Genomic DNA, 14894 nt, shown 5'->3' on the forward strand with positions numbered 1-14894 from the left:
TGAAAATATACCTATAGATATTTACATTTTATATGATTATTTTAACAGAAAAGCATCCATTCTTCAAGCCTCTGTATCTTTTTTATCTTTTTATCTGTCGTGGCGTGATTGAAACCAGGAGTGTCAGATTTGGTTTGAATTAGGGCGCAGCTTTTGGGATTTCTAGCAAAAAAGACTGACCCTGCACAGGATATGCAATTTTGGAAATTAAGTGCATGTTTTAAATGCTGACAGAATTTTTCATATAACTCATAGGATGAAAACATCTCAAGGAGACCTTCATCTACATGCGGCTAAAATCATTGGCAAAGATGAGAACAGGACATAACAATTTATTCCTGGCCATAAGAACATATTTTATGTTGTTTCTTGGACATATACAAAAAAGAGAGGGAAATAACCTTGTGATATGTGAATAAGTGCGATGTCGCCGGCACAAATAAAATTCCCTACATCCTCACATAAAACTGTAACATTCCAGATAAATTACATTTAGAGCTTCAAACCTGACTGTGCATACTGATGAGGAATGAGATGTTCGTAAAGAATGGGCTGCCTTGGTGCTAAACTGGCATTGCAATCGCTGTAATGCCAATAAAAGAAAACGAACACATTTTTTATGTTTCCAAATCTCTTTTTTCCTTTAATACCTCCACTCACGCATACTCATACATGCCTGTATGCACACAAGGTTCACTAGATTGAAAAGCAGACATTTGGTCCACTTCCCTTCTAATTAATATTCATGAGCACCTGCTTTCTACCAAAAACTCATGAGATTGCCAGCATGGCATTGCCACAGGCATGTATATACGTATCCGAGTGGCTACGCTGTTATGTGGGAGGGTTTGTTTGGTATAAGATCACTGTTTAAACCTTAAAATGTCAGACACCTGTCTTCTATAAATGGAGGGATTATAAATGCAAGGAGAGATGTGTATGTGCACATTTACCAGATAATTACAGCCAGCAGTAAAAATTCCATGCATTCCAAATTTAAATTACAGATTATTATAATGTAGATGATTTCTTTTGTTATCTACACTTAACCCTGGTCTGGTTACCCCATCATTATCACAGTCTGTGATTCAACAAGTGCTGCCTTTTTGAGATTCACTGTAAAAATAACAACTGTGGTCATTAAAAAGAGGATAGGAGAAATGGTTACCCTTGCACATTATGTATAATTTGATGTGTTATGATATGCTGCTGTGTCATCTCTGACAGAAGCTTGAGTAAATTAGGCTGTTGTAGACAAGCTTTATTAGATTCATGAAAATGATATAATTAACCTAATGCTGAAAGAAGAAGTGTATAACATCTAAATTGTGATGCTGACAGGTCATTTCTCGCTTTCTTTCATCCATTCTGCAGTTGTGCTTATTTTTTGGTTTAGGACACAGCAGTAAGAGAGGAAAATTATGATGTGGAAAATATGGAAGTCATGTTGCAAGTGGTTGATTTTAATGTCTTCTTAATGTGAACACACTCATGGGGAAAAACCCTCCTATAGGTGAAAAAGCATCCCATCGTCTGATGAGTTCTGATCATATTGATAAATGTTTCAGCCGTATTAGGGGGGGGGGGGGGTGTCACATGGCTCCTCCTTCTTTATCAGTATCCAGTTCGGGCCTTTTTAAGTCAGGTTTCAGTTTTAAGTCATGTTTTTATTTGCAGCACATCTTAAAGAGAACATTACACATTTTCTTTTCGAGGCTCCCCATGAGTTCCTTTTTTAGTATTTCTGATAGGATTATAATTCTCATTGAAACTGGCTTTGTTTGGGATTTTAACTTTCATAATCATTTAGAGAAGCCTCCGTGCTGACCTTTGGGAAAAATAAAGATTGGCTTACTGAAAATAAATTCCATGAAATCAATTTTAACACAGTTAAGGTCAACGGTGTCAATCGCCATTAAGTCTGAATTTTATAGTTTCTACTTATTAAATCAGCCAGTCTTGTCCTGTTTATCCTGGATATTTTTAGAGTGCACATTCATTACTGTCTTAACCCAAGCAATTCAAATACAGCCATTTCATCACATCCATTGATATTTCATACAGATGCAGGACGTACCCTATAGTGTCCGAAAGACACACATTTTTTCAGATCGAAAGAGTTGATTGATAATCGGAACATCTTCAAAACATCACACAACTTTTACCCATGAGGATGGAGTTGAGGTCAGAAGTCATCAAGCAGTTAGGGTCAGACTCTAAGGGTAGCTTGTAAGATGAAGTGGTGAAATCTGGGTTGCAAATATGTTGCTACATTCTATGCTGTACACATCATATTAATAATGAAATCACTTCACATTCCATTTCGGTGAATATTTCCATGTCGTGTTTCCAGTCCAGTTATTTTCTGTTCACTCCTTGCAGTTTTTCTTTGCCACCTCTGGTTCTGGTGCTCCTGCCTCACTTCACAGTGTTTTCTGGTGTTTTCTCCTTGTGTTTACTGATAGCTTTTTTTCTCTGCCTGCCCTTTTAGACTCTGCCTTTGACTTCTCCGTGGGTGTTGTTTGCCTGTCTTGGGCTGCTCATCCATTCTGAGCTTTGACCCTGGTTGTGATTTATCCCTGAATTCAATACTCCAGTCATCTTTGAAGCAGAAAAATAAATAAAATTATTGGAAATTTTAATGAAGATCAAGAACTTTTTCAAATGAAATTCTCATATTTTTTATTAAGAAATGGGAACATTTTACAACCGTTAGAACAAATAAACAAAATATTTGCAGAAACAAACGAGCTTCCATCTTGTTATGTAGTCCCATTATCCTTCAACTTTCCACTCATTGCTGATCTCAAGTAGGCAACTATGTGGTGACATGTCATGTGACGTGTGAGCATATGTCATATTCAGCTGACAGAAAAGCCTTGATCTAGGCCCCCACCGTCCCCTTTCAATCCAATTTTCCGCAGGCACTCTGAAACTCACTCGCTCGCCCGCTCATGATTGAGGTTAAGCCTTGGGTTCTTACGGAAGAAGGGGAAGTAAAAGGGGGGAAGTAGTTGGTTGAACATGGGGATGGGAGGAGTGTTTGTGTGTGTGACTGGAGGGAGACGTTGTTATTTAAAATTGTATTATAAAAAGACTTCATTATCATTCAAATGTCTGGATAGATATTACCATTTTGATTGTGTATATCCTGTGTTGTGCTCTCCACCACTTATCCAGTTTAGGGCCACGCATAGCAGACGGACAACTTTTTGTATCCGTACTTAGAGCTTTAAGAAGCCTCACACCTCTTTACTGCTTGCTGATGGACCAGACGGCTGTAATTTTGTGATTCAGTGCCAACATTTGTGTTGGATTGTGTGAGTCCATATGTCCTTATTTTAAAAGGAAAGCCGACATACTTTATAGTATTATCTTGACACTTTTTTTCACTAAGATCCAACTTTTTCTTCCTTCACATTTTATTCGTTTTCCTCTCGATGAATAATCGAATGTGTTTTGTTATAAACGCAACCTTTATTCTGGTCATACAGCTGTTAACCTTATTCTTGTCCCAATTTTAACAATTTAACAGCGGATATCTCCTCGTCCCTTATGTTCATCTAATTTTTTGCCTTTAAATTCTCTCAGGTTAGGGTGGTGGTACGAAATGATATTTCTGCAGGGCAGTGGGTAGCATCGACAGTCAAGGGGAGGGATGGGAAGTTGTTGCAACTTAAATAATCTGCCAATTTTGAGGGTGTGTTGGATGATGCTTGAGGAGAATGAGTCCCATCATGAGACTATTGTGTTTATGCAGTGCAGTTGAACTAGATTGCTGACTTAGCATCATCATTTGATTCCTACTTTTTGAGAAAGTGAGACTGAGTCATATTTTGTTGCACTTTTGCTTATCATAGATGCTTTGCATTTTCCTTGAGACATTTTGTACAGACAATTCTATTACCATGTAAATTAAAAGATAAAGCTCGGCAGGTTCTTTTTTTCCGTCTCGGCGTAAGACAGCTTAATCTATGGAAAAGTTAAAGGCGCTCCTCTGTGTGTGTATGAGCTGCTGCTTGAAGCGTACCAACAGCTTTTTAGAAGCTTAAAGTAAATGTCAGGCCACGCATGCTGTGACTTTGCTTGGAAGAAAGGAGCTTTGTTTGATAGATGGTGTTCAACATGTAAATCTGAAGACCTAGCTACTGTGTGGGAGCTAATGCTGCTCCAGGAATTCAAAAACTGTTTACCTGAGCAAACCGTGGTACGTATAAATGAGCAGAAAGTAATCGCTGTGCAGCAGGCCGCTATTCTGGCAGATGAGTTCGCTCCTATGCACAGAACTGTGTTTGTCAGGCATGAAACATCTGAATGCTTCCCAGAAACCTGGCGACATGGCAGTGACATGCTCTAAAGCTGAAAGCAGTGTTTTCAGAGGCAATGTCAGAGTGTGGGAAAAGTGTTTCTTATTGGTCAAGCTTTTCTACCAAAAGGGACTGGAAAAAGAAAGGATGTATAGAAATACAATATGGTCATATCTGTATTTGAAAGGCCCAAAACACCTTGATGAGCCAAAACCAGCTTGCAATTCACTCCAGTTGAAAATAAGATTCTCTAATATCTTTACAATTTAGTAATAAGAAGAAACAAGTCATGATTCAGTTTGCGTGTTTTGTCTTTTGTGTTTTCCTCTCTCTTTTCTCCTGGAAGGTCAGGCGGTGTGGCAGTGGGTGTGGCATGCTCCTAGTAGCAGATGAGGCACACCAGGTTTCAATCATCTCACCTCTCCTTAAGAAGCCTGGACTCTTCTCATGAAGCTGGCAGATTATTACATCCTGTTTGGTTATATTTTGTGCCTCCTAGGCTGCGCTCAGACGGGCAGCCAAAGTTCGATTTTCAGCACATCCACATTGATATTGGATGTCTCGTTTGTAATCTGAACAGTCACATACCACAAGAAATCCGATTTCTGTGGGACGAATTGACGCCACATTCGGGAGGTAGTTTCATATCGGATATGGACAGATGCGTCTCAGTCTGAAAAGCTCCAGACATTTCGATCGGATTTAACCAACCGTGACGTCACAGAGCCAATGCACTGGAAGAAAAAGCGATGCGCAGTACGGAGCGGTGAAACATGGAAGAAGAAGACTGACGAGATCTGGTGCATCTGAGATTTTCTCCACCTCTGCTAAACAGTGATACCGCCAATACACTCAGGTAACCAACCTCCATGTTCGTTGTTGTTGCTGTGATCGCAATTATATGACCTCACACATTGCACGCACTGAACAACGCCTCCGCCCTGACGTTGTTGCTACGGAAACCGGTCAGATTGTTCAGTCTGAACAAGGCAAGATCCCCTTTGGACACTTGCTAAAAACAGTGTAGACAGCCGGCTCTAAAAATCGGATATGAAAGGGAATCTGATTGGAATCTGATTTGCCTGCAGTCTAAACGCAGCCATAGTCTGGGCATCTGCCGAGTGAATTGGGTCATGTGTTCAGTGTCTGGATTCTGGCATCTTCTTCATTAACATATTTTTTGAATAAACTTTTTGTGGTTCATTCTATACCACAGTTAGTCTCCACTTCTGGGGTCCAGCTCGAAACACATTCTACCAGAACATTTGGGAAAACATTTCTGGAACCACTCTGATTCAACACACTGATGTGAGACCACATATAGACGCTGACGCAAACTTTAAACTAAATTTAATTTCACCCAAGTTCAATTGTTTCCAGCAAGATAGACCCACAAATATCGACCCTATATCCATGAAACTTTCATGGGCCAGGAAAGCTAAACGCACATGCAGAATTGAATACCCTATGTACATGAATCACTCCCACGCTAGTTAAATGTTTCTTAATATTATGTGATATATTAAGCGAGGCCATAGTGCTTTCCTATTTAATAATAGATTATAGTGAGATAAGTGTTACCATGAAGGTGGAGGACATACTGAAAGGAGCTGCAGTAATTAGCCACACAGGCACAGAAGAGACTGACAGCTAATCAAAGCTGAAATCTGTAACTTTACACACAGTGTTTGGGTCAGCGTTGGATTTACACAGTGACGGTAATGATGCTTTTTTTTTTTTTTTTTGAAACGTTTGCATTTTCAGTCCCCCAAAGATGCTGTCATCACGTAAACGGCCCCCCAATGTAAATGTCCTTGACCAGTGATGAGCTGCTTCAATAACCTCTGTGTGGTTTTGTGCGTATACCCGTCAATTAAACTGACTCATAGTAGTCTGATTTGGAGTTGTGACTTGGAAAATTAGCCTACAGCAAACCTACAACAACACTTAATCACGCGTGTTTTTTGTGAATACTTTTGCTGAAAAATAAAAATGTGTTGGGACTATAAGGGCCAGAAATGGAGTGGAGGGTAATGCTGATGATGAGACGAGCAGGGAGGAAGAGAGCTGGATGGAGGCAGAGTTTTGTGACCGCTACATTAGCCTCTGTGCTTGTCTCCCTCCAGCACCATTAGCATATCATTAGAAAACATCTGAACCCACAGATGTTGGACTCTTACCCTGGCAGGCTTGCTGAGAACCCAACAGACACGGGGATACACACACACACACACACACACACTGGTTCACTGAGAATGTGGTGAACAGACACACATGGCGTGACCTCCCAGATGTTTTTATGCTGGCCTGTGGCAGGATCAGAAACCAGGAGAGAGGATTTGGCACAGATCTGACTAAAAGATCCGTCTGAGGGATGTTCTGTGTGCACTCATCCAGTAAAAGGATACCAACAAAATACTGAAAGAAGAACTTGCGCACCCAACAAAATGCAATCTATTTTAAAATTTCCATCAGCGAAAACATTTAGAATCAGTGTTTGAATGATTAGGTAAGCATGCATTGGTATCAGAGCACATTTGTGCATGAGCGTGTGTGTTTGTGCCTGTTTCTGTGTGTGTGTCTGTGTGTGTGTGTGTGTGTGTGTGTGTGCTCATATGGCCATTATTATCAAGGCTGTTTATAGCCATCTGCCAGCTCGTGGGGACGGCGCCGTGATCTGTCAAACGGTCTGCGTCTGGGCTACCTTTGCCAGAACCCGGGAAGAGCTTTTAGAAAAGGTGTGTTAAGATCTAGGACCATTAGACAAGATGGTAATCATTATCTGACAGTCACTCTGGGATGGGATTTAATGTGTTTGGCAACCTGCCTTGCTAAGTCATTTGTATGCCAGTTTCTATACCACCTCCGCAAAGACACATCAGAGAAAGAGGCAATGAGGACAACTTGAGACTTCGACTCAAGTACAGTCAAGTGTTGTCGGGTTCAGTGGTGCAAAAAGGTGTTATTTTACAGACTATATAAAACTAATTATAACCTGACATTGAACACAATCATACACACAGCCGCTAAAATCGGACATTAACATCTGCATGCCAAAGCAGTGACACTGAAGGGAAGGGTGGCAAAATAAATTTCACACATGAACTGAATAAGCTCTGCAATAAGGAATGGTTTTTCATGTAAAATTAATTTCCTCTTCATGGCCTTGGAGTTTAAGGTTTCTGTGCAGGTCTTCTATTACAAAACTGTAGATATTCCACCTGTAATCTACTGGAGTCCCTTTTCCGGTTCGGGGTCACAGCCCCACGCTCTCTTGATACCTGTCAGACAACTTCAGCTTTCACCTCCCACATCTGTCCCAGAGTACGACATTAATCATCCCTCGATCAGTTAAAAATAAACTGGGAAAAAGAAGAATGAGGCACACTGACTGAATATGAACTCAAACAAAGTCCATTAACACCAGCTGACACAGAACTTTTCAGCATTTAATTAAAATCGTGTTTTCCCTTCACTTAATCTGGCAGACAATACCACCATGAGCAAGACTTACACAAAGACCAAGATGAAGAATAAGTAGAGTCACTTCCAGCAAACAACATTTGAATTGGCAGATATCCAAATGTGGGTATCAGAATTAGATCGGAATGTAAAATAAAAAATACATCGAAGCGTATTTCGTTCATTCACCTCTGAGTTTAGCGCGACGATTTTCAGTCAAATCAAACGCAATCTACTCCACGTGTGCATGTCTATTATCCTTATGTGCATGTTCTAATTATAATGAGTAAACGGTCTTCACACGTTAGACAATGTGAGTCTTAAAAAAAAAAAAAAAAAGGAATGCCGTTACGGTATCTTGTCAAGACAATGACAAACACAACTGCACCAGCTTAATCTCTGAATTACCAGCTACCTTGCAGTTCCAGCTGCCTGTAATTTAGCCTGACGTTAATTCTTGCCGGTAGTCATATTGATGTGGCACGCTGCCACTCTGTCACTGAATCAAACCCATAATACCATTTATTTACAAGTCACGGTTTATCGTCCCAGACTGCTGTAATTTGACAGGTCCAAGAGAGACTGAGTGGAGTGTGTGACCATGATGGGAATGGTAGTTCAGTCATTCACCAGCGTGCTCAGCAAAGACCTTCAAAACGCTATTCAGAAGGTTCCACTGCTGCAGAACAGCTGCCATGAGGTGCCGTAATTCAGCCACTTATCAGAGTAGCCATGGGTAATTATCTGCATTTAATTTACTTTACTTTGAAATAATTAATTGTCTTTCATAGAAGCGCATGCTTATTTTCAAATTCCAGGAAGGCTTTTGATAAAATATTCCATCATAGGAGGAGTATGGATTTGTGCAATAATGAGACTAAGACTCAACAACATGGCTTGCATGGTGCCTTCTCTATTTTCAATGAAGAAATCAACTATTGGTCCGGAACAATTGTGATTTCATGTTATAAATGCACTGTTCAGCAGCTGCCATTGACTCACATTGATCCTCACCTTACTTAGAGTAATGTGACGAGTCCCCAGCTGCAACCTCACAGCATAACACCATCAATTGATTTGTATCCGCTAATGTTCTTTCTGTCTTTTGCCGATAAGATACAAAATAGCTGCTGGTGGTTGTGGAAGACGGGAGGAAAATGAGTGGAAAACAAAGAAAATGACTGGGGGAAGAAGAAAAAAAGTACGATAAAAGAAAAGAATAAGATATTCTTCAGCAGGAAGAAGGAGGGAAAGCGATTTAGCTTGGCAGTGGAGGTTGAGTTGGCGGAAAGAAAGAGCTTCTGGGCAAAAAAGGAGATGAAAGGATAAAAGGGAGGGACGGATACAGAGAGGATTGACATTGCACTGATATTACCCTATTTGGTGTGCTGGAGGGAATGTGCGACGGTTAAAGGAGAGATGAAATTTTGGAGGAATGGAGTGAAGGGGATGAAAAGTGGCAAGTCAGCAAATTTTTAAAGGGGTCCTCAAGACAGCACCGGTGGGTCATTTTGGAGCGGCACCAAATATCCCTATTACATGGGCATAAAAGATGTGTTTAACGTGACAATAAGAATATTTTTCCAGCACATGTAGCTCTAAATCAGGCTCTTTTTCAACTCCTGGTGTATCCGATCGCATCATCAAATGAGGACAAGCTGTATTAGAAGGGAAACCCCCTTTCCACCGCCTCCACGAATTGGGAATGAATAATATGGGGCTTGCCTGAGGAAGAGCATAAGGCAGGAGAAATGTAGGAAGATGAGGACATATGGAAGAAGGAGGTGACGGGTAGGAGGAAAATGGCATTTACACTGATGAGTTATCATGTGGAGAGGATATAGGAAGAAGTGGAGAAAGGATGGATGTGTAACCAGAGATGAAAGTTAGAGGAAAGGTTAATCTAGTCAGCCTTTCAGAAATTGGTGGGATGACCGCTGGCACAGATGCAACATAACAGCTGTACCATAGCATAAAATGGTTTATTAGATAGACAGACACCAAATATGTTCTATGTGAGGAGATCTCTCTGATAAACGCTCAAAATTCAAATAATTTCTCCTCTGTATTATTGAAGTATTCATCTATTTATCTATTCTGCAATGTAACTGACACATACCAAATTATAAAAGGATCCACACTCTGATTCTTCATTATTACATCGCACTTTTGTAATATTGTCATGCTGAAGGACTGGCAGTATTATCAATGGTATGTTTTCATTTAGAGAGTGACCAGCGCAGGTATTAAGAGTGTGTTATTGTGCGGGCTGTTGGCAATACATTCATGATGTTGTGTAGAGAAGCACTAAATGTGTCAGTGACACACACATTAAAAGGGGGGCTCAATATATGGTCAAGTACCTGGGGAGTTCAAGGTCGTCTTGCAGAGAGGGACCAGCATCTGTTGAACTGAATGTGAATGTCAGTCAAAGAGCGTTGGCACACTCACAATGACAATGATGCCCATGTTGATGTTTAGCAGGTATTATACTGATTATGTTCAATATCTCAGTTAGCACATTAGCGTGCTAATGGCTGATTAATACAGGCAGCTGTGGCTCCAAAGCAGAGCCAAGCATCCACTAATTGCAGGATTGGCGATGGTTGATTACCCCTGGGCACAAATATCTCATAAAGGTCTTAGTGGTTGGGCCAGTACCTTGTATGGCAGCTCGCTGCCATCAATTTAGGTGTGGATGAATGAGTGAGAGGCAAATTGTAAAGCACTTTGAAAAATGTGCCACACTGATCATCTGCAGCAATAAAAACACCTGCTTAATATCATGCCCCGCCAAGAGAGCAATGACCCCATTGAGGCATGACCTCAACAAGACCTGTATGATCTCAGGGAATGTCATTTTCATGACAGGATGTTCCAACATATGGTCCATATCTAAGTTATATCCACATGGCGTCCATCAAGAGCATTGCCCAAATCGTCACATTGCCATTCCGTGCTTCATTCTGGTGCCATCCCTTCCCCAGCTGAGAAACACACCCAGCTGTCCACATGATGATCACATTCCGTGATCCTGTTCTAACCCTCACATGTCCATTGAAGGTGCTGTGATGGAGTCAGGGTGGACACCTTGACCAGTCTGCAAGCTGGTCCGAGCTTTATTAACATATTCAGGTAATTGTGTTACAACAGGAGACACTATGACAAAAAAAAAAGTTATGACATCACCAAAGTCATTAGAATTAATTCTCTGGGTACCATAAATGTCTCTATAAAATTTACTAGCAATCCATCCAACAAATGTTGAGATATTTCAATCTGGATCCAAAATGTCGAGACATTGAGCAGAAAAATCAATAATGTCATTCGTAGAGCCAAAAGGCTAAAGAGATATAAAAGTCTTGCTGTGTTCTGGATTATGAGGAAAATTATGTTCAGATTGAGTTCAATGATCATAAATCTCTCTGACTGGGGGGGGGGTGAAATGTATTTCAGCCGTGGTCCAGTTTGGGTAGATGAGACAGATAGGATTCCAATGTGCCAGTTAGTCCGTGTTATAATGAAACTCATGCCAGTAGATGCTTGTTTCTACTTGTTAGTTTGTGCTCCACACGCGTGCTGCTACTGCTGACATATTGACTGCAGTCTGATTTTGCGATAGGAATCATTTGATTTGTTGAGAAAGGTTTTCTCCTTGATGTTACGATGATCGTGAGTCAGACCTAAAAGCTAATATCAGAGTATCAATTACAACGTGCCTTTAGGACTGTGTGCTGACAGGTCTTTATTACCAAGGTGGTATATTGACTGTGAACAGAGTAATTGACTTTGGCCGATCCAGCAGTGGGAGAGTTTGCCTGTGAGGCAATTGATATATGGATGAATGGATTTAGACGTATTGGATCCTGATGTATGGATTATACGAAGCAATATTTTGGACTGTGACATCATCCATATTGACTTATAGTACAAGTAGAATAGAGAGGTGTGTATTGCTGTGATTGTGTTTAAAGTCAATGTAATAAGAACACATAGGTCATAAGTGCTAAACATTATTTCTTTTGGGCTGCACTGTTGAACTGGATTTTTTTTTTTTAATTCAGTCTCAATCCTACAAATAATTTATTCTTACTAAAAATGCCCTCTGGGTTGAATTTAACCAGTTTTATTCAGAACATTTTTTAATGTGATGAATTAAAAATATGCCCCAGGATCACAGACCGTTTTCTGCATTTTCAAGAACAATGAGAAAATTACAAAAAAACTACAGATCAATCACAAGTAGTTCAGTCCACTAGGTCTTGTACTGTGGACCAGAAGGTGGCCGGTTCAAGACCAGTGTGGGACAAAAAATTTTGGCAGTGGAGAGGTGCCAGGTCACCTGCTGAAGTGCCCCTGAGCAAGGTACAATCCCCTTTATAGGGGGGGGGGGGATCTCACAGTTCTGTATTTATGTCAAGTTGCTCTGCAGTGCTGGGGTGTAGAAGGAGGCGGGTCCGAACTTGTGGGCAGAACCTGTGTCCACACCTGTGCCTCATCTCCACACCGGTGCCTCATCAGACTGATTAGCCTCAGGATTTTTAAAACAGCGGGGTTTTTTTGGGTGCCAGATTATTTTATTCAAGTTTGTTGGACTGTTTGAGATATTTGGGTTTTCTTTTTGGTAATTAAACTTCTCTGGTGTTGGGGAGTGGGGTCCTAACCCCACTCCTGACAGGAAACCTACTAAAGCACCAGGGAGAATATTCACTTTTAGAACCATCTTCCTCTGAGATATTTTCAGGTATGCTCATCTTCTCTCTTCTGTACTGGAGATGGCAACTGCATATTTAATTTTATAATAGTTTCCTGTTCTAAAAACAACCAAAATCGTTAACATTTTCTTTTCAAAACTTTTTCTCCAACAATTAAGATAAGAAAAAAAAAATTGAAATAGGTAGCAGTGATATTAGGGGTGCATATCAGAGTTCAAACAGTTACTCAATATTTTTTGAATCCCTCCTCATCCTCAGGCTTTGTTTTGGATCTCCTGTTACATATATAATTATCATTACTTTGTTTACTTGTATGTATTAACACTGAAGAATAAAAGCTGCATAAACATAATTATTGTTTTTTCCAAAGCCATTGATGTCATGTGGAGTTCAGGGAGAAATAACCCTTGAAAGATGCCTGTAAACGCCCACCTAGTCACCTCTCAGTACCAGCAAAATATTCCCACAGGGAGGCCTCACAAAGGTGCTTTGACTAAGTTTCTGCATTGGTATGTGCGCCATGATGAAAGCAGATTAAAAATACATTTTTGAAACGTGCAGCCATGTCTTAGCCTTTGGAAGCATTTACATTATTTAAACAGTCCAGAGCACAAGTAAAACCTGAGGCCCCCAGAGGGGCTGGACAAAGAAGAAAACTCTCAGTTAGGAGACACTAGTAGAGGTCGTTATCGCATTCATTGGGTATTCATCACTGCAGATGGTTTAACTCTGGTCTGCCAAGAAAAATTTGGGGAAATGACTTTGGAGGACTTTTTCTACACACTCTGGCAATCTGGCTGCTGTACAAAACCAGCACAAAGTATGGTGGACTTATTACAGCAGCAGTAGAGTTTACATTCCAGCACTGTCAGCATTTTATAATAAGTTATAATGAGGAGAAACAGACCCTGTAGTGCAATATACGGTCATAGTTCCTCTTCCAATTATGGCATAGGAATCATTGTCGTATGCACACGTTTAAAACTTTCACACTAGAAAATCCAAGCTAACCAAAACGAAGCATGTTTAAGGCTACATAGAAAATGATGGTAATTTGGCCTGAAGAAGAGAATTGTGCTAATATTTTTTTTTCAGTTATCTAGTTAACAAAGTGAACCTATGTCTCCCTTTATGTATTTGCAGCACGATGCCAATTCACTACCATTTATACTGCACACGTTTGGAAAGTACGTCAGCACATTTTGGAATGTTAATATCTATAAAACCATGGTTACAAATCTGTTAGTCTTTTTTTTTCTTTGAATAGCATCGTTTTTTATCTTGCAGACAAAGGAGCTAAAATGCAGACTAATATTTCAACACAGTTGAGATTATTTAGGCTGCATAGAGAGAACCTCTTTTTTTAATGGGACATTAAATAGTGGGTAGCCTCAACTTTCTCTATATTAGAAAATTCTAAGACACTTTAATTATTTCTCCCTTCCAGTTGTATCCATATGGAAGCTGATGTTTGGTTTTACTGTCTGCATCTATTTATCCAGTGTACATCAAATATTCTACACACATAATGTCAAACTAGGAAAAGTGACACAGAATAAAGTCATCCCAGGTGATACATAAGGTGTACTTTATGTCTCTGCTGTGTGACATACTGAAGAGTTCCTGTGAAATGTGGCGTGCATGCAGCATGAGGTCATTTTCTAATTAGCGCACGTTTATCCAGGGACATGCAACCAATCATTGTCTTCTCCTGGGGTGATGTTTGTTTTTCAGCCTGTGTCTGCAGACTCTCGGAGAGGCACATGGTGTGAAAAACAGCAGAACTTCCCGTTCGTCCTGGTCCCTGAACGCAGCGCAGTCAAATCAGCACCATGGACAGAGTCTGATGGAGGCGCGGGAACAGCAAGAGGTTTAACCTCAGATAACATCCCCCCTCTCCAACCACACTAACACATCCCATGTTACAGTCAGGGTTGTATTGCGGCTATGAAGACAATTAAATAGGCTCAGACTTTCACTCACATCAAAAAGTCAACTTTAATTGGGGCCCGTTCCAATGTGTGGATGAGAGATGTCGTAAATACGCGTCACCTGCAGGGACATATTTATGTAAAATGAATATAAACATGCTGAATTTCTATTCATATTCATACATGATTTAGTTTCTGCTCTGCAGCCGGCCGGAGGGGGGTGGGGGTGGGGGGGGGCAGTCAGAGTCGGACAGACCGCATCTTTCACTGGGACGCGTCGTGATCCCTTTTATTTGGCCATCTGGATGAACGAGACTGTGCTCTCCACCGCGTAACCACGTCTGTCAGTTTTACCGCCATGCCACCGGCAGGCTTGACAGAATGACTCTGAAGGAGCTGCGGCTCCAACGCGACTCAGAGTAAGAGACTCCACTCCAGGCTGTGATCCATCCACAGCGCTTCAGCTTGTCTCATCAGGC

Source organism: Antennarius striatus, chromosome 6 (assembly GCF_040054535.1).
Source record: "Antennarius striatus isolate MH-2024 chromosome 6, ASM4005453v1, whole genome shotgun sequence".
In the NCBI taxonomy this organism is placed as follows: domain Eukaryota; kingdom Metazoa; phylum Chordata; class Actinopteri; order Lophiiformes; family Antennariidae; genus Antennarius; species Antennarius striatus.